This window comes from Rattus rattus, chromosome 7 (genome assembly GCF_011064425.1).
Source record: "Rattus rattus isolate New Zealand chromosome 7, Rrattus_CSIRO_v1, whole genome shotgun sequence".
NCBI classification, from domain to species: Eukaryota; Metazoa; Chordata; class Mammalia; order Rodentia; family Muridae; genus Rattus; species Rattus rattus.
Window position 1 is genome coordinate 113,145,145 of NC_046160.1, and position 19,746 is coordinate 113,164,890.

The 19,746-nt window shown below is 37.7% G+C and overlaps 1 protein-coding gene across 1 annotated transcript in view; it reads left to right on the forward strand.

Moving 5' to 3' along the window:
• Positions 1–19,746, forward strand: part of LOC116906184 (DNA polymerase alpha catalytic subunit-like) — a 182,562-nt gene that overhangs the window by 116,675 nt on the left and 46,141 nt on the right. Inside the window, exon 11 of the mRNA XM_032909150.1 lies at positions 530–623. The gene's annotated coding sequence lies outside the window, so the exon portion shown is untranslated. The remainder of the gene's footprint in view (positions 1–529; positions 624–19,746) is intronic.

The following is a 19,746-nucleotide window of genomic DNA, read 5'->3' on the forward strand; positions in this document are numbered from 1 at the left end:
TTTCACATGCTACATCTCAATTTTCATCTGTTGCCCACTTCAGATTAGCACAGAGGGTGGTCTTCTTAAAATCCCAACATTTTATCTATGAGCCATTTGTTGGCAAGGGCCAATGTATTGCCACCATGAGTCAGAAAATTGGGCTCGTAGTGTAGCAATATATGTTAAACAGTTTCCAGAAATTGTTTAACTTCCTGCTAGCAAGGACAGGTCCCAGTTAGGAAGCATAGTACCACTTTTCCCAATTAACAGTGAAAATTGTCAAGGGTGCATAGGAATTTGCAATTTGACAAAATCAGTTTTTTGACAGCGGGGGTAATCGGTCTGCAGCTTCGCAAGTAGTAATCTGTGATGGAAGCGGCAGGGTTGATTCTGTGTGAAAGGTACCTGTGTTACATGAGGGGACACACTATTAGTGTGATCCTCTCCTTATTCACCCTCTTTCTTTACAGAATTAGAGAATACACTCTGCTGAGAGAACTCTTCATCCCCCCATAGTAGTATTCATTTATTTTCTGTTATATTGCAGTATTCTGACAAGTCCCTGTACACCCAGCTGTGCTTTTACCGGTACATTTTTGATGCGGACTGTGCACTGGAAAAACTTCCTGAACACGAGAAAGGTACGTTAAAATACTGTAATTACCTTTGAGTTTAAAGTGGAAATTTGCATCATAAAAGCCAGACCTACTGTGTCAGGCTGTTCACACAGCATCACATTGCTGTCTCAGAAGCAGGCTGTAGGGGCCTATGTGAACACAGGGATCCCCTGCATGAGGGGCGGTGGCATAGGAATCCCCAGCTTTGGCCCCCACAGCCTCTCTTACATTGTTCTCTATTAAAGCAAGCTTTTGGGGGAGGAACAGTACAAAAAGGACCCTTTAAATGCTATATTTTGAAAATGCTATTTTCTATAGAGTTTAGTAATTGTAATAAAGTAAGCATAGGCAACGTGATCATTGGGCCTACAAAAACTAGACATTACCACAAAAAAATAGACCTGGAGTGTGTCTCCGCTGTTCACTAAAAGCCTAGGTTCATTTTGAAATAGAGGAGTGGGGTGGAGTTCTTTTATTGACTCCATCCTAAGAGAATGTATAGGTACCTCAACCCATATGATCAGATGCTGCCTGGAGCCTTCTGTACCCAGCATTTCCTTACACAAGACTTGCAGGCACTGTGGGACTTAATGGGTCTGGGAAAAGCTTTGTTACATAACTTAAAGTATTTGAAAATGTCATGACAAGTGCATGTTTTTTTTTCTCCTACCTGAAAATCACATTGACAACTTTTCTATTACCTGGAAAAAATAAAAAAGGCAAATTTACACATTTTTCTTATTAGTTACCTACAGAGTGTTTATGTTGTTTGTCAGCGAATATCAATTCAGGGCTTTGTTGGTCGGTATTAGGGCTGGAGGCAACCTTAACAGCATATAAAAACCTACAAATATGGCTGGATTTTTTTCACATAAAAATTCCCATGCTACCCTTGATTTGGTCTCAATATTTTCATTTCTAGTCATAAGTGACTTCACTTTTTCTTCCTTTGAGATACTCTAGAAATTATGTTTTTTACTTGACTTTCTTAGTTTATCTATCCTTGGAAAGAAAACAGTTTTACTACTAAATGAAGATCTTGATTGAAATATTAGTGTTTTATCTCCACAACATGTTTTCTATGACTTAGTAGAGCTTATGTAGACAAGAAGTTCCTTCTGCCCATTAATAAATAGGCTTAATGACACTTATTAATGTCTAGTATCTAGTCTGTATTTACTTGTGATATTATTAGTGTATGTTCTTCTTCTGTCCCCATAGACTTTAAGGTACTTATGAATTGGGAAAATTGAATTCTGATTCTCTGATGAACACATCTGTTTCTCTTGGTTTTGTGACCTGTTTCTGGGTGTGTCAGCATATAAGCATCTCCTCCCCATAACCTCTTTGTACTTCTAGCTACTGTAGAACATTTGATGTTTTTAGACTCAAATGATACAAAATTCTCTTGAGTACAGTTTTTAAATTCTTTTATGAGGAGCTGAATTGATCACACATGATCAGTAGTTTCATAAAGTCCAGTCATTATTGGAGACATAGGGAAGAATAATGTATAAAGTCAGTGGTGTCTCCAGCATCTTGGAGAACATCAAGAGTACACATGGCTTTGCCCAGAAACAGAAAGGAATAGAATAGCCACTTAGAAGCTTCTTGCTCAGCAACAGAGGAAAAGCAGTATCAAGAGCTGTATACTTAAAGTTTGCTATAGGTCATGTTTGGGGTGTGTGTGTGTGTGTGTGTGTGTGTGTGTGTGTGTGTGTGTGTGTGTGTGTGTGTGTGTGTACACGCGCGCATGAAAAATGCTTCTTAAGAAGGGGTCTCACTCATACTGGCATACTGACGTAGAATGTACTTTTACAGCTCAGGCTGCCCTTAAGCCTCTTTAGTGTGAGATTATAGACTTGAGCTACTGTGCCCAGCTTGGAAGATATACCTTTTAAAAGTGTTTCCTCAGATAGCATTCACCTTGATAATTCCTATCTAGGCTTTAGAGATGGCTTAGTGGTTAAGAATACTGGCTGCTCTTGCAGAAAACCCAGATTCGATTCCCAGTGCCCATGTGGCACCTTAAAACCATCTGTAACTGTAGTTCCAGGGTATCCAGCATCCTTTTCTGGCCTCCACGTACTATGCACACACATGCACTGCATGAGTGTGTGTGTGGTGGTGGGGGTACATGTATAGGGGGAAAACACTCATATACATAAAAAAAATTAGCTTGTCCTGATAGCTCACACCTTTCATCCCAGCACCTGGGAAGCAAAGGCAGGTGCATCTCTTAGGAGTTCAAGTCCAGTCCAGTGTACAAAGCAAGTTCCAGGACAGCCAGGGTTACAAAAGAAGAAAACCACTGTCTAGAATAGATCAGCAGAATTGTTTCCAAATAAAAGAGAATTTAATAGAGTTGTAGTCTATATGAGGAAAATGGGAAATAAGAATTCTTATATGTTAGGGAGAATAATAATGAGAAATTTCCTTAAAGTATAGGAATATAACATATAGAATCTCTTCTTGTTTTTATTTTTTGATACTAAATTCTCTTTTAGTTTGCTGTTCAAGAGTTTTAGTATAAAAATGAATTTTAAACTTGTAGAAACCAAAGGGCAAATATATTGATGCAATTTGGACCAAGGCTAGAACACAGTAGATGTTGCTATCACACATCATGTGAAAAGTGACAGCTGTAACAGTTACATCATGGTCGATGCAATCTAAGCATCATCTGTCAGCAAGTGCCCCGTGACTGCTGTGTGAAGTGCTTGCTGTAGACTCTGCTCTCCTTGCAGTTCCTAGCAACATTTCCTTCACTAAGATTGTCTTACCATTCCCATTACAAAGCCTATGTTTTAAAGCTTGAAACTGGGTGGTGCTTTTAATTTTTGTTTGAAACTCAGCAATTTGACTTGGGAGAAGCAACGTACAAATTATTTGAAAAGTTTATTTATTTTTACAGTGAAAAGTAGCTCTATTGAAGCTTTCTTTTTCTTTTTCTTGTACTTCACTTTCAAATGAAAGTTTGCAGACCATTAGTCCATAATGTGAATTAACCCCATTTGGTATTTCCCCCTTTCCTTTAAAATGTTAAAGGATTGTTACTCACTTTGGTGAAGTGTTTACTGTATGCTCGCTGTAACTACATAACATTTTTAAAAGTCTTATTTCTGTGGGACATTGGCATTATTGTTGTAACTGCTCCAGAATATACACAGATGGCATAATGGGTCCAAGGGAGGTTTTAGAAGAACACTGTGGCAATACGTGAAGTAAAAATCCATTTCCAGGATGGCGCATAAAATGGTCATATTTGACTGCCTCATCCTGTGGTGCCTTGGCGTGAGTATGAATAAACGAACAGTTTGGGGAAACCAGAATCAATTCACATCTTTGCCCAGGTACTTGAATTATCTGCTTTTATAAATGCAGGAAAGAAAAAGCTCTCTTTTTCCTGCAGAACCTGTTTTTATTTATGTAGAAATAATAAACACAACATTATGTGTAGATTCTGTTATGTGTTGAGTGTGAACTCTTATGTCAATGGAAGCTAAATAAGTGGCTGATAATCTCTGCCCTGGACAACTTCAGAGTCTGTTGAGGAAAGACAGATTCATCAGATGCTAAATATGATATTATTACCACTAACCTGATCACCTTGCCTTAAGCAAATCAAGGGAACACTAATTGCTCTTGAAGTTCAGGCTTTAGTCTATTTCTAGAAAGAAGTTTGTTATCTGGTACCATTGTCTCTTACTTGATGCTTAGCTATTCTTATTTTATGTCAGTGTTTCTTATAGGATGCAATTTTAATTTGCTGGGAGTACAATAGCAAAACACCACAGATTGTGTGACTTAAGCAACAGAAAAGCACTCCCTTGTAATTCTGGATGCTGGAAGTCTGAGTCCAAGGGTTGGTGTCTCCTGAGGCCTCTTCTTGGCTTTCAGATGGTAGTATTTCTTTGCCTTTACTCTGTGCCTATCTCCACCCCCCCACACACACACACACAAGAGACAGGGTTTTTCTTTGTACACCAGGCTGGCCTCGAACTCAGAAACCTGCTTATCTCTGCCTCCTGAGTGCTGGGATTAGAGTCATGCATCACCTTTAGTATATTGCTGAAACTGGATTGAGGCCCTGATTTTAATTTGATTATTTCTTTAAAGACCCTGGCTCTAAATACAGCCATCAAACTTAAATACATACATCAGTTTAGGGAGACAAAACAACGTGAAGTTCCCTTGGTAAATTTGCATTTGTTTGTCAGAATGACAACACTAAGATTTTTGGATCCTGGTTGAAGGAAGGAGTTGAAGTTGCAGCATAGATGTTTAATAGATGATGATTTGGTTTCATGTGTGCAGCACCTATTAGAAAGTGATTTCTCAATGCGAGTCCTTTTAAGCTGGTTAGGCTATATCTTCAGATCATTAACACCCCCTTCCCATTTAGTTTCTTTTTCACAAAGGGTTGTGGACAGTTTCCTGTTCCACATCCTTCTTAGATGCATCTGTAAACATTGCCCTTTTCTTGGACCCTCAACCAGATGACCCCTTGCATTTACTTTCTTTACCCTTTTTTTAAAGACAGGGGTTCACAGTGTAGCCCAGGCTGACCCCAAACTTATTGTAATCCTCCTGCCTTTTCCTCCCACTTGCTCCAATTGCAGGCCATACCAACAGTATTTGTTGGTTTGGTTAGTGCCCCCCAGGACTAGACTTCCCCTTTGTGAGCTGTTTTTATTTCTCACTATTCTTTCACGGGTGTAATAGTACCTCAAGACAGCCCTGTGAGGAAACAGCATTGGATTGATGAACAAATTAAATTAAAGAAATGTTTCCATCTTTTGCATTCCCCTGTGACCTTTTTGAGGAGTCTCAAGTGTTTTATTTTGCTTTCTCTTTCACTTAAGTTCATCGAGACAGAGGACTGCATCTTGTAGCCTAATCACTAAATATTTGATTAAAGAATTCCTGGAGGAAAACAAGGTCACACAAGTAATTTCAGGGATTTGGGTAAAATTGTTCCTAGAAAATAGTACTGTTTACTACTGGGGAATGACTTTAAGAAAAGCAGGAGAATGCTCTATATTGTCTGCTTTGACTCAGGTGTACCATAAATTGAACTTATAAAACTTCCTTGATATTTTTACATATGGCTCATTTCCACACATTGCAAATAACTGAAAGCAAATGTCACATGTCTGTCATTTGGCTAATACTAAGCTTGAACTCAAAGAATATCAGGTTTTTGGTGAGTGAGCCAAGCTGACTGCTTCTCACACTTATTCAGGGCCCTGTTCTCTGCTTGCTATCAGCTGAGCAGTTTGCTCATTAAATGAGCACCGCTGTATTACTCTGGGAAAATGGTCTCCAAAAAAGGCAGTAGCAGTTAATTCTAAAACACGAAGGGGATTATAAAGGTACTGTCTTTCTTGAAACCAGAAGATAAGGGTTTTACAGAAGGAATTATTCGTAATTTGGAGATGTCTAAGCATCTCAAGTCAGGTCCCCTTTCAGTATTAAGGATTTCTGTTTCTTGGATTGCTAAAGTCAAAATGCAGGAGAGTTTCCTCATTGCTAGGAGTACTGAAATGAAAGTAGCAAAGAACCCCTGGAGTCTGCTCTCAGCCAGTTGACATCCTTAGAATTTACTTCGTTCAATTCTTCAGGGCGTCAGAAATAAAGCTGTGTCACAGAGTGCCTGTCTGGCCCAGTTGCTTTGCTCTTAAGCCCATGAGTTGAGTTGTTTCTCTGGAAAACTTGAATTTTTTATTGTATTTCATTCATTTACTATTCCATTCACATTCATGCAGAACACACACGTGAAAATCAGGGACACCTTGAGAGAGTTGGTTCTCTCTTTCTACCATGTAGGTTTTAGGGAATTGAATTCAGGTTGTCAGTCTTAGCAGCAATTGCTTTAACCTAGTAAGTCTTCTCATCAGCCACAAAACTTGAACTTTTAAGAAAAGCTTTTTCTCTGCTTTCTGGGGTTTTTTTATTGAACTTTGTACAAAGTATTTTAATCATACTCATTTGCCTCTCCCAACTCCTCCCAGTTCCACCTTCCTTCTCTAGCTTTCCAACTTTATGTACTTTTTAAAAGCCCATCAAGTCCAGTTTGTGCTGCTCATATATTTGTGATGCATGGAGGTGGGTCAATTGATATTCCTTTTTAAAAAAAAAAAAAAAAAACCCTCCAGACAGCTAGCTGTCAGTTGTCAGCAGCTCCTGGGCTAGGGTTAAGAATTGATGCCACCTCCTCCATGCTGAATTTGGGTTTGCTTGAACTTGGTACAGGTTCTGAAGTACAGCCAGAATTACTATGAATCACATACGGACAGCTGCCTTTGGAGAGACCGTTTACTTGTAGCTTATAGATCACCAGGGCTTTTTTTCCAGAAAATTTATTTTTTATTAATACCAGGTAAAGTATACCTGTAAAGTACATAGATTATACATAGAAAAGCAAAACTCTGACTCAAGCATCAGGTTTTTTTTCTTAAAATTATCTTACAATTGTGAAAATGGTTTTCTATAAACAATAAGATTTTAAGCAGATAATGTTAAACTCAATTTTTCTTTCTTTTTATTTTTTCACATACAACTAATGCTTTGGATTGTGTTCTTAAAAGTATTTTACTGTGTAGTTTAAGGAAGTTTTTATGATAGAAGTTTATAAGTTAGCAATTCACAATATGTTTAAGAACTGATTGTAGAAATATGAAAGAATTTTAAGCCAGGTATCCTAGTTTGTTTTTTTTTCTGTGACTAAACCATGATAAAAGTAAACTGAGAGGAAATGGGTTTAATGTCAGCTTTCCTATGGGGGTCACAATTCATGATTGAGGGAAACCAGAACTCAAGAAGAGCCTGGACCCAGAAACCATGGAGGAATGTTGTTTTGGCTTGTTAGCTGACCCATGCTTCTCACAGCCTTTATACATTCTCGGCCCTCCCGTTTAGGATCAATTATTAATCAAGACAAACTATTGCAAGAGGAGCAGCAGGCCAGTCTGATAGAAACCTTTGACCAATGAGGTTTCTTTACCAGGGGACTCTAGGTTAGCCAAATTGAAGATATAACTAACCAGCCACAGGCTGTCTAAGGAGGTGGAACAAATAAACCAATGAAAAACACCTGGACAAAATACCTCACACCATCAAAATCAAAAGAAACACGCACACATTCACCAGGAACAGCAAAACAGAAAAGTGAATTGTTGCTGCTGCTGTTAGCTATTACACAAGCTTACTCTTAAGTGTCAAGAGGAAACAATTTGTAATGTTAAAGTGCAAAACAAGTACTAATGATTTGCAAGGTGAAGAAATTAAAGAGGAACACTAAAAGTTTTTATAATCATCTGGATTAATTATAGATTGTTTTTACTTTCTACTTTTAAATTGTTGACAGTTTCAGACATATCTAATGTATTTTAATCATATTTCCCTTCTCATTCCTCCCTCTTGTCCCCCTCCTGCTAACCCTCTTCCAGCTGAGATCCCCTTCTACTTCGGGGTACCTTCATGCATGCATCACACTGAATTTAATTAGGGTTTCTTCATCAGCATGGGCAGATTGCCAGTGGCTGTACTGCTGAAAAAAATCTGTTTCCCCATTGCACTACCCACCCTCACAATCATTAACTGAGTCCCTCCTCCATCCATAACAAGTTGACAGGGCCAATGTTGTGTACGTAACTACAGCTCTTTAAGTGCAAGGCCCATGTCATGACATGGACTTTTTTTTTTTTAAGTTTTATGTAATTTCCAAGTTATAGAGAGCTTTTACAATAAGAAAAATTCAAAACACTACAATTTCACCAAAAATTTTACTCATCTTACAATGGCTATGCTAACAATTCACAATTTGTGGAGTGAAAACAACGTATAAATGAGCCAACCAACTGGTATTTCCTTGCATTTTCTCAAGCATGATCAGTGTCCTAGCCATATTGGCACCACCTGGGAGGTTGTGAGAAATGCAGACTTTCAGGCCTCTTCGACATGCTAAGGTTTGTGAAGCACTGATCTAAGACCTATTTCCTCCTAATAACTAAAGCCATTCCATTTCACTCATCCATTGCTTAAGGCCAGCCTTGTAGTTAAACTGTAAAACGATAAATATGCCAACTCCAGGAGCTCTGCTCAAGTTTTACAGTGAACTTCCTATCACAGCCTAGGCTTTTGAAATAAATTCTGTAATTAAGTAGAAAATGTAGTAGCTTGATGAGGGGTGGGGGTGGGACAAAAGCAAGAAAGCAGGAGTTAGAAAGAATGGGGGAGAAGTGAATTGGGATTTTCAAAATACCTTTCAACCTCTGAGGATTAGAGAGCTGGACTGCAGGTCCACACCCATTTCGTATGAGGGCCACTTGATGTGCTCCCAGACTGAAGATTCACCATCGATCTTTTGGACCTCGTTACAATGTTGATTGAGCACATTTGTAAAGATTTTAAGTAGTTTTTTTTTTTTTTAACGTGCTCTAAAAATGTAAGCTTGAAATTTACTTTGCTTCTGGCAGCTGATTTTTATGGTCTGTGTTTTTGCTCACTGCGGCAATGACAAAGCATGTGGCCCTGTCACACTGCTTTATTGCTCTGGGTATTGCCTGTTTTGTTTTTACCTTACAGTGTAGCCAAAGAGAAACTGCATTTTCCAGGAAATTGTCGCCTTAATTGCTTTGCCCTTAACTAGGAGTGTCTTGCTTCTGTATATTTTCTGTCATTCTTTTTAGTGTAACTAAGGTAGTATGTGAAAGTTGCCATACATTTGGGCAGCAAACTTCCAGATTCTAATTGTGTGTCTTTTCTTTAAGGCCATTTCTGTAAATCTGCACTCAGCCTTCACATTTTTATGTACTCAGGGACCCAGAGGCATGCTATGATGACAGACATGTGACTCCTTTTATAAAATCATTTTCCTATTACTGTCTTTTCAGTGAGCAGCTTCCTTTCCCCTTTTATAGTGACAGGCACAGCAGCACAAACAAGGGCACCAGTGTTACAGTGACTAGGTGAGAAAGCAGTGGTTGGTGGCCTTCATTTGCAAAACATATTGTGATTTTTTTTTCTTTTTAGTGATAAGAATGAGAAGGACCTGTTAAGATTTTCCTTCATGTACTTTTAAGACATACAGTTCTATCACCAATGAGAGAAAAAAATATTAAACAATTTTCAAGCAGTTAGATCATAATGTAAGCTAATCACTTTATTTTGAAGAAAAGTATTTTTAAACAGTTGAGTTGGTGAATTTACTTCTAAAATGTATTGTGCTTACACAGTAGATGGTTTTATTTCCATGATGTTTTTTACTACATAATTATACATCTTAATTACGTAATTACTATCATAATTATTATGTAATTGCATGTACTTCCACTAATTACAAAATCAGGAAGTGTAATTATCTAGTAAAAACTTTATGAAATTTCATGCACTAAAAATTACTTAAAAGGCTATTCCAGTGGCCTAATGGAAGGCTTTCCATACTTGGTCTTAGTCATGGTGTTAGGACTTGAACTCATAGGCCAGAACAGGAACAGCCACAAACAATAAAGTGAGTGTTGCAGTATGGGTCCCTTTTGAGTTGACTCTAAGGTGCATTTTCACTTCTTTTGGTTTTAGGGTTGTGGTATAAATACCTATGTTTAAGATCAGGTCACAAAAGCTCAGTGTAAAGGAAAAGTCTTAATTGACTAGTAGAATTAATAATCAAGATGTTAGGTTACAGAACTGCCAGGCCGTCTATAACAACAGCACTTATTTCACTACTTCTGCCTTTAAAAGAAGTAATAGTAACAGACAGTATTCTGCTTCTTTCATTTAGAATTTTATCCAGTTTATGTTTATACTTTCTGAGGTTTAAGAAAACATATCAAGAAAGCATATCCTTTTTCTACTACCTGATGTCAAGCAGCTTTTCAGACATAAACATAAATGCACAAACATGTAACATCAGACCCTAAATAAAGACAGGTTTAATTCAATAAAGCTAAGGTGCCTTTACCATTCAAAACGACATACAAATTGCACGGTGAAACAATAGTCGTGACAGCAAATTAGATATGACATCTAAATTACACCACGGAGAGAAAGCCCAGAACCATTTTGGTCTTTAGGAGTTGATTTTAGCCCAGGTTTAAAACCCATCCTAGAGACTGCTTTATTGTCTTAGTCGGACAGTGTTGTAGAGGAGTAATTGGAGGTTGGTTGAATTAATTGCACATTAATTAGGAGGAAAAAGTTTATAATACTTAGGGTAGAGAAGAGAGTTGATCCGTTAAGTATCATGATAACGTGTAGTATAAGTTCAGAAATGCATATTAATTGCTTTTGGGTGAAAAATAGGTATGGACTAAATATTAAGTATTGATATTTTTGTAACATGTTATTTGTTGTTATCTAAATAAAGCATTTGGGAGTTACATATGGTTACACAAATTTTCTTTCCCCAGATTAGTGTTTTTCACTAAATGTGTATTGAAACAACCATTGAATCTACTGCAGTTAATTCTTTTAGCAATACAACCTTAAATAGTAAAAGGCTCGCCTCTGTAGTCTTAGAGTCAGATGGCATTCCATTTTTCTCTGGGAGCCTTCCAGAGAAGACTTTTCTTTGTAGTTTTATCCATTATTGACTTTGCTTCTTGGCGGGGGGTGGGGTGGGGTGGGGGGTGGGGTGGGGGGTGGCTTTTGTTCTTTGGAGATGGGGTTTTTCTGTGTAAGAGTCATAGCTGACTTTGTGACTTTGCATACCATTTAAAAGTTTTAATAGATATTACCTTTTACATGAACAACATGCTTTGAGCAAATTAGAGGATTTATGGTCTTTCAGAAATGTTTTGTGTTCTCAGCAATCTTTGGGATTTATATGGGTTTAATCTGATTTACATATTTGTCTCTATACATTAGAAAAGAATTCTTTATAAATGGCCTGTTCTTTCTCTCACTTAGCCCAGAATGTAACATCTTACTCATTTCTAATTTATTCACTCTGTCCTCATAACTTTTCTCTTCATCGTGTTTTTATAAGTGTGTATATTCCTTATATAAGACTGCATTGTCTCACATGGCCTCTTTAGTGGCTGACTCTTGTTAACTTCTTTTTTTTACCAAATGCTTATGTGGACCAGAACACTCTTTAATGGTTTAAAAGTTTAAGCATTTTCCTAGTTCTCACTGTAACACAGAGTTCATTTCAAAACATTTATACTAACTTTGTTCAGTTTTGTGTTCCTTTCTTGCATTTTCTACAAGTTGACACGTCTTCATTATCTTATATAATTCCTTAAATCTTTTATAATTATGTAATGGAATCATCCAAAACTTGTGAAGAAACAAATAAACAGCCCTTTAATATCTCTATTTTCCTGTAGCCCCAAGTCCAGATTTAATGGAAACCTTAGCATTAGTTGGGCCCCATTTAATATTTCATTCTGTACTATCTTGTCTATAAACCATCCTTCATATACAGAGAAAAGCCATCATCAGTTTGACTCATCATAAAGTACTTCTTTCCGTGGTTATTGTTAATGCAGTCTGATTCACCTACATATTCTTACCTTACACTCAATAGTAATTGTAACAAGACAGGTTCAGTTGAATTAATATTTTTCTTCACTTTACATCCAAATAGCAACCCCCTACCTCCTCTCCTCCCAGTCCCAGTCTCATATATATTCTCTTCCTTCTCCTTGAGAAGGAGAAGTCCCCATGGAGACCAACCCACCTTTTTGGCATGTCAAAGCTCAGCAGGACTAAGCACATCTTCGTCCACTGAGGCCAGACAAGACAACCAAGCTAGGGAAAGGGGATCCAAAGGCAGACAGCAGAATCAAAGGCAGCCCCCACTCCAATTGTAGGGGACTCACATGAAGACTAGGCTACACATCTGCTACAAATGTGTACAGGGCCTAGGTCCAGCCCCTGCATGCTGGTTCAATCTCTGAGCCCCCATGGACCCAGGTTAGTTGACTCTATAGGTCTTCTTGTGGTTTCCTTGACCCCTCTGGCTCCTTCAATCCTTCCCCTCCATTCTTCCAACAACTCTCCCTAAGCTCCCTGTAATGTTTGGCTGTGGTCTCTGTATCTCTGTTTCATCAGCTGCTGGATGAAGCCTCTCCAGAAGACAGCTATTCTAGGTTCCTGTCTGCAAGGCCACCTTATCTCTTTGAGGTGGTTTTCTCATCTGGGTTCCCCTGAGTATCATCAATAGTGTCAGGGGCTGCCTATCAATCATGGGGTGGGTCTCAAGTTGGGCCCATAGGGGCTCAGAGAATGAACCACCTACCTACCAAAGAGCATGCAGGGGCTGGACCTAGGCCCTGTGCACACATACAGGTAGGACAGTTTGGGGGGTTGAAGGAGTTGGGTTGTTTTTTTGTTTTTTGTTTTTTGTTTTTTGTTTTTTTTTTTTTTTGTGGGGGGGAGGGTTTTATAGGAGTTAGTAATGGTATTTGCATTACTTTGTGATGCTAGGGGTGGAACCCAGGCCTTGGCGCATGCTAGGTAAGTTCTCTACCATTGAGCTACCTTTCCACCTCTTTGGACTATTTATGGAGAACATTTACATCTGTTGTTATATGGATAGTGGGTATTTTTCAGATGAGAAAAATACCTCAAAGAGATGAGATGGCCTTCTCGAGTTGGCAAAGCTTGAGAGTCTAAAAGTCACGGACCCTCATTCTTTGCCATTACTTTCCTGCTCTTAATCTATCTGCTAGAAAAATGTCACCCTGACATCAATGACTCTAATAGAAGAAAGTAATCCTAAAGTCTCTTGCTTTCTAAACATATGCCTCAGAAGAGGTTTCCAGGTGTAGATGGAATCTGAATTGGGCCTCTCAGAGTACGGGAGGCTTTAATAAGCACAGATGTAGTAGTTTACTTTGAGACTAAAGTTTATCTGTTTTTCATTACTTACCTAGCTTGTACAAATCAAAGAACCTCCATTGACAAATGCTTGATGATTTTAATGCATCTCTGAATTGGAAGTTTAGCCTTAAAGTGCTTATTAAAGAAGTCAATCTATATTCAGCTTTAAGCCCAAGATTGTACACTGGAATTGTACTCTTCACTCCCCACTGTAGCCATTGGTGGTACTTTCAAAGAAATTGATCCATCCTTCAGGATATATCTGTCAAAAGTATATCAAAATGTTTTTCCATCTTAAATAATTTAGCTCAGAATATAATAATGTAAGTATTTTGACATGCAAATGTTACATACTGTGATATATCCACTTATCTTAAAACAGATGTCTTTAACTTTCAAAGAAAGAACTATGGTAAAACAAAACATCAAAGGAATTAAAAAGGATAGTTGGCCACTTACGATACATGCCTATAACCTGCATGCTATGCAGAGATGGCAAGATCCAGGCCAGCCTCAACTACATAGGGATAAACGGTCTCAAAAGAAATCTGTAAAAGAGATGAATGACACTTCTACTTTGATTTAGAAGCAAAGTAAAACCCTATTGGCATTATGACTGTAGACTATAAAAATGTTTTCTTTAAAGCATGATTGATAAAAATATACCATGAAAGCCTTAGAATAAGAAAAACCTGTTTCTGAAATCAGTATTTGCTGCTGAAATTATTCCTCTATTTTATTGGTCTTTATATATTGTCTTGCCAAATGAAGTCAGTGCTGACAAGTCAATGAAATTCAAAATAAAAGAGAGGATTAGAGCCTATGTCTATATTCATGAAATTCTTCACAGGAGCATAGTCTGGCCTCAGTTAGTGAAAGCTTTATCACTTTCAACAAATGTGCCACGGTACATTTATTAGTATGCTACAAAGAAATTTTTGAAATAATTAAGACTAAACTACACTTGTCAAAATAAATGAATGAAATACAATTTTGAATCATCTTTCTTCACTTATTGCTCATTTGCATAATTCACTAACTTACACGGGAGTCTTTCAGTCATTGGTGTGAATTAGCAAGGTTCTGCTGTTTCTTGTTGTACGGGCAGGAATTATGCTGTCATAATTAGCTATTCCAGACATGGACTAACGGGAAATACCAAAGGGCACAGCGCAATCTGAAAAGGCAAGGCAGGAAATCTAAAGACAAGAGACAATCAAAGACACCCAACAAATTCAAGCTGGTTGACTACAGGGAATTCTGAATGAAGGCTCTTAATTTATTTTGAGACTAAGGAATCAGTAGTATGGGAGAAATCTCAACAAGATTAGCTGACTAAGCCTACTTAAAAAAATACCTCCGTGGTGCATGGTACATCAGGTTAAGCACTTTGTTAGTCACCTCAAGAAATAGCCTACAAATCTTGTCATGGCCATATAGTGACTTTCCATTAAGGTTTTCACTCTTCGATGGAGTACATTTATACCAGTGAGATCATAGTACGGTAGAGGGACAGAGAACTGAAAGTGGCAATTGTAGGATTAGCTGAGAAAGCCTAACTTTCATCCTTTTACTGAAGTAGAGGAACAGATAACGCTTGCCTTTTTGCCTTGGCTCTAAGGAATCCCACAGACACTAAAACTGTGTTCAGTTGTAAGAAACTGCTTCAGGCACACTGTGTGGATGCTCTGTTAAGTGCCCCCACCCCTTCTTCCTTCAATATTTGTTGAGTATTATAAGGACTGATCTGGTCTTCTCAGAGACAGTATAGGGTAATTGAGCTCTGGAGCCAATCCCTAGCATATGTTTTTGCTTTCTATCACTTTCTGTACAAGAAACCTTAGAATCTATGACTTAATGCCTGTGTTGTCTCACCTATAAAATAGTAATGTGAATGGCACATATATTTAGGATTAATCAGATTAATATGAACCCGGGAAATCTTCAAAATATCTAATATATTAAAGGGGAGCATATTCAAAATGCCAAAGATATTGCTTGGCACATGCTAAGTGTGCAGCAAATGTCAATTTACTTTGTCTAAACAAGGATTGCCCTAACCACTATTATAGTATATATTATTGTCCTTACTGTGATCTTCTGGACTCTACAACAGCCTATTCTTGGCTATATTTTATCCAATTTAATAGCACCAGCACCTCATACATTAGTTTCAGGAGAAACTATTCCACTCAAATGTATTCATGGTTACAGCATGAAAGAGGCATGGTCCCTGCTGTCAAGGAGCTTGAAATCTATCTTGATGACTTGTTCCAGATTCTTCAAAACGACAATTGAAAACATCAATATAGCATTATAAAATAAATTTAAATCTTCATTACTTAATGGATGAAATTGAAACCTAACTAATTCACAAACATTTCAGTTCTCTCTAGATGTGTCCCTTTGGCATGTTTTATACTGGTATAAACAGTTGGTAATAAATTGACTTTGAAGGAAGAGTAAAGAATAGTGGTGATCGTGTAGAGAAAGTCAGCCAATCCAAAATCTGAATCCTGTACCGTAGTCAGCAGAATGCTTAACGGGCTTAACTGAGTTCTGCACACTTAGAATTGACTGGGACCCAAACAGCTGATATCAATGCACACTCGGTCTTGACAACTTCTGAGTTAGTGGAACTCTTCCCATTTTAATATCGCTTCTTGTCAAATATGCATTAAATCTGACGTGGATATAGAAAAGAGGACTAGGTGACATCTAGAAAACAATTTAAATAGAAAGTAAAAAGGAAAGTGAAATGAAACAAACAAATGATTTCCTAGATGTAGGGAGCGTTTTGGTTCTATATAAGCTAATATTGCATCAGAGAAAAAGTGAAGGAAGAATGGCCTGGGGAAAAAGTAAGCAAGAAAAAAGAAGTGCATTCTGGTAATGAACAGACTGAAGATAAAATAAATGCATTTCTACAAAATTGGCTATAAAGTACATGTTATTTTCCCCCGTTAAGTTACATCATAAAAGGAGGAAATGTCTGCCAGGGAGCATGGGAATCCTTGAGAAGACTTAGGAAGAGAAAGTCTTATAGACTGACCTCTTATTCCCCTTTTCCATGTGACCTTACGAAAGCATATACGGATGACATTGGAGGTTCGTAAACAGCAGCATTAGTAAGCTTGGACTGGGGAGAAGATAGTAGGATGCTAACTGGAGAGTAGTCCGCAAGACATATGCAAATAGAATAATCATTTCACAATATAATGGCGGGAGACGAAACAAGCTAGAAAATCTATTTCTGGTTTGCTGCTGACTCACTTTGTGGCCTGAGCAAACCATCATTACTCTTTGATTTAGTTGTCTTATTTGTTCAAAAGAAGAAAAATAACGTGTTTAAGAGGCACTCTGAAATTCTTCGGAAGGAGGTTAAGTGCAAAGCACGATTATTGTTGTTGTTGTTGTTGTTAGTGTTCTGGTATGATTTTGTTTTTGTCATGTGAATCACAGGTGTTTTGATTCTTCTCATTGATGAATTTTAAACACTTCATCGTATTCTCTTTCAAAGCATTGATAATAGTTTAGTTCATCTTCTTTATATCCCCAATTTGAACATATGTCCAAAATAGATCTCATTAATAAAATATAATTACCAAATTAAATTTGTCTGCATTACTTTCCATTGTCTCTTCCCTCCTTTAAAAATGTAGTTACTAACAACTACTAAGTCAGACCTTTAATTACTGCCAGTCTTCTCTTGAAAGTAACCGTGCTTGTCTTGAGTAGTTGAAGGAAGTGGCATTCAGTACACAGTGGGGTTGTAATGCGATTATGAGGTATACCAAGTTAATGATAAATGAACACAATAAGCCATCTATTTGTATGAGAAATAATATTTGAATTATCAATGGAATAAAAAAGGCCACAGATACTGGTTCCTTGGGGTGGGTATATGATAAAAATAAAATAGTTAAATACACTTGGAACAAAAACTGTATGTGTTCCCATATACAGTCTGGAAGGAAACCTTTTTAAATTTAATGGGTTTTGAGTATACAGCATTTGAATTATGGAGAGAATTAAAAAGATTTGCTTTCTAACCGCTTTTCCAATTTACAAAAAAAAAAAAACACAAAAACAAAAAAAAAAACCCACTTCTTAACTCATTCATCAGTAGAGACTTGGCTTTCATATAAAATACTGTTATCTTCCAGTTTTCCAGTTATTTTCCAATGGAAGAACAAGGGAGGAGTCATTTTATATTTGAGACAGGAGTCTCTCTATGCTGCCCTGGTTTGCCTAGAACTCACTTATAGAATTTGTGTAGTCATCTGCCTCAGCCTCCCAATTGCTATGATTACAAAAATATGCTTGCCTTAAAGATTTCTTTTAATTACAGCAAAACTTAAGCATAAATACAGTTGGTTTTTCTTGATTTCTTTTCCTTTGCAAATGCTAATATTTTAATAATATTGATAGTTTATTTTCTATTTCCTTACTATTTCCAGTAAGGAATAGATTGCATGCAGTTATTTTTAAGAGTGTCTGAGGTTGGGTTGGAGATTTAGCTCTGTGGTAGAGCACTTGCCTAGCAAACTCAAGGCCCTGGGTTCAGTCCCCAGCTCCGAAAAAAAATAAAAATAAAAAAAAAAAAAAAAAAAAAAGAGTTTCTGAGGGACATTAAAGAAGGGAGTATAACTACCATCAAGTCTTTGAAAGCACAGGTCATACACTTAGTGGCAGCTGCGACCACCTCTAACATTCTAAGAGTGTTTAGTTAAGTGGGAAATTCCTCTAAAACCCAGTTTTGTGCCAGTGAGACGGCTCAGCAGGTAGAATCCCTTGTGCGTAGACCTGACAACCTGAATCTGATCCTTAGATCGCACAGAGTGACAGGACAGAACTGATTCGGATTAGTTGTCCTCTAACCTCCACATGTGCACCATGGCATTCAGATGTGACACACACACACTCGCGCGTGCACACGCACACACACACACACACACTTGAATGAAGGGATGAACAAAGAAGTAACGTTTCCGTTTCTTCCTTTCTTTCAAAAAAGTCAGTGTCTGACTCAACTGGGCCGACGGTCCTGATTTGAAGAACAAGTTGGCAGGAGCTGAGTAGCAACTAAACAGTTACATAGAAGGCAGGCTTTTCAGTTCGTCATAGCTCCACTAGAGCGCACTTCACTCATTTTTGTTGCTTGTGTGTTTAAAAACATCAGTAAGGATGATTTTTTTCCTGAAAAGGAAGGAATGAGAAGAAAAACCATAAAACTTGTATTTTGAAGTAGTGAAAAAGTCAGACCAATATTAAAAATGCAGCAACTTATATGACTGATAAAGACCTTATTCAGTAAGCATTTTTCTAAGCCAAATCACATAGAAAGATAACCATAGGTAAACCTGTTTAAAACATTGTACAGTCTTCAGAGAACTTGCACCTGTCCCTCATTCTCTGATTCTCACGGCGTCTGTATTTGAGTGTAGGGTAAGCACTATGTAGTGAGTTTTCTCATTGAGAGAAAGCTCATTCATTTGTCCAAATGAGCAGTTTGTCTAGATGCACACCTACTAAAGCTGTGACTTGTCTCTCTGTTGTTGGCAGCAGAGTCCAGTCAGTTTGTCCAGTGAGGAAGTTATTCTATACCGATGCTGTCCAGTGCCATAACCTCTCCCACATGTTGCCATTTAGGTTGAATGTGGCTAACAGAACGAAAACCATAGGTAAGCCTTCTACAGCACTTTTCATGTAGTATGAATGATGGACTGGTTTTCCAGATTTGCTTGGTTTAAGTAATTTGAAAACCACATATGACTAGTAGCTGCTTTTCCTGGCAGCACAGAGCTCTACAATTTTTTCCTTTGTTGTATGGTTTTTGTATTTATACTCAAAAGGTTTCTGTCTGGTCTTTTTCTGTTACTTCTACAAGTGGCAACCATATGTTCCACCAAGCTGAAGATAGGTTAAATATTTTCAGTATCTGCAGTGGTTTCCCCCGTAAAAGCATTCATCACACATAATGACTTCCTTCAGAACACAATTGGAAGTTCCAGTGGTGAAGTTCTTTCATATAGACTCCCCCAAGATTCCTAGTTCCAGGAAGTACACAGTTAGAGGTATATCTAGAAATTGGATACATGAAAGTGATCGAGACAGTCTTCTACCCTAGTCTTGTTTTTAATGGTCTTGGGGGGTACAAGTGACAGTTATAGCATCATGTAGAAAACTTTCTGTGGTTTGAATTGAACAGGAGTGATCTAGAAGAGGTGGCCCCTTAGCTAACCTAACTGTCAATTGTTTGTATCATGAGATCAAAAATGGTACTGAGTTAAGGCATATTGTAATTTTAGAAGTG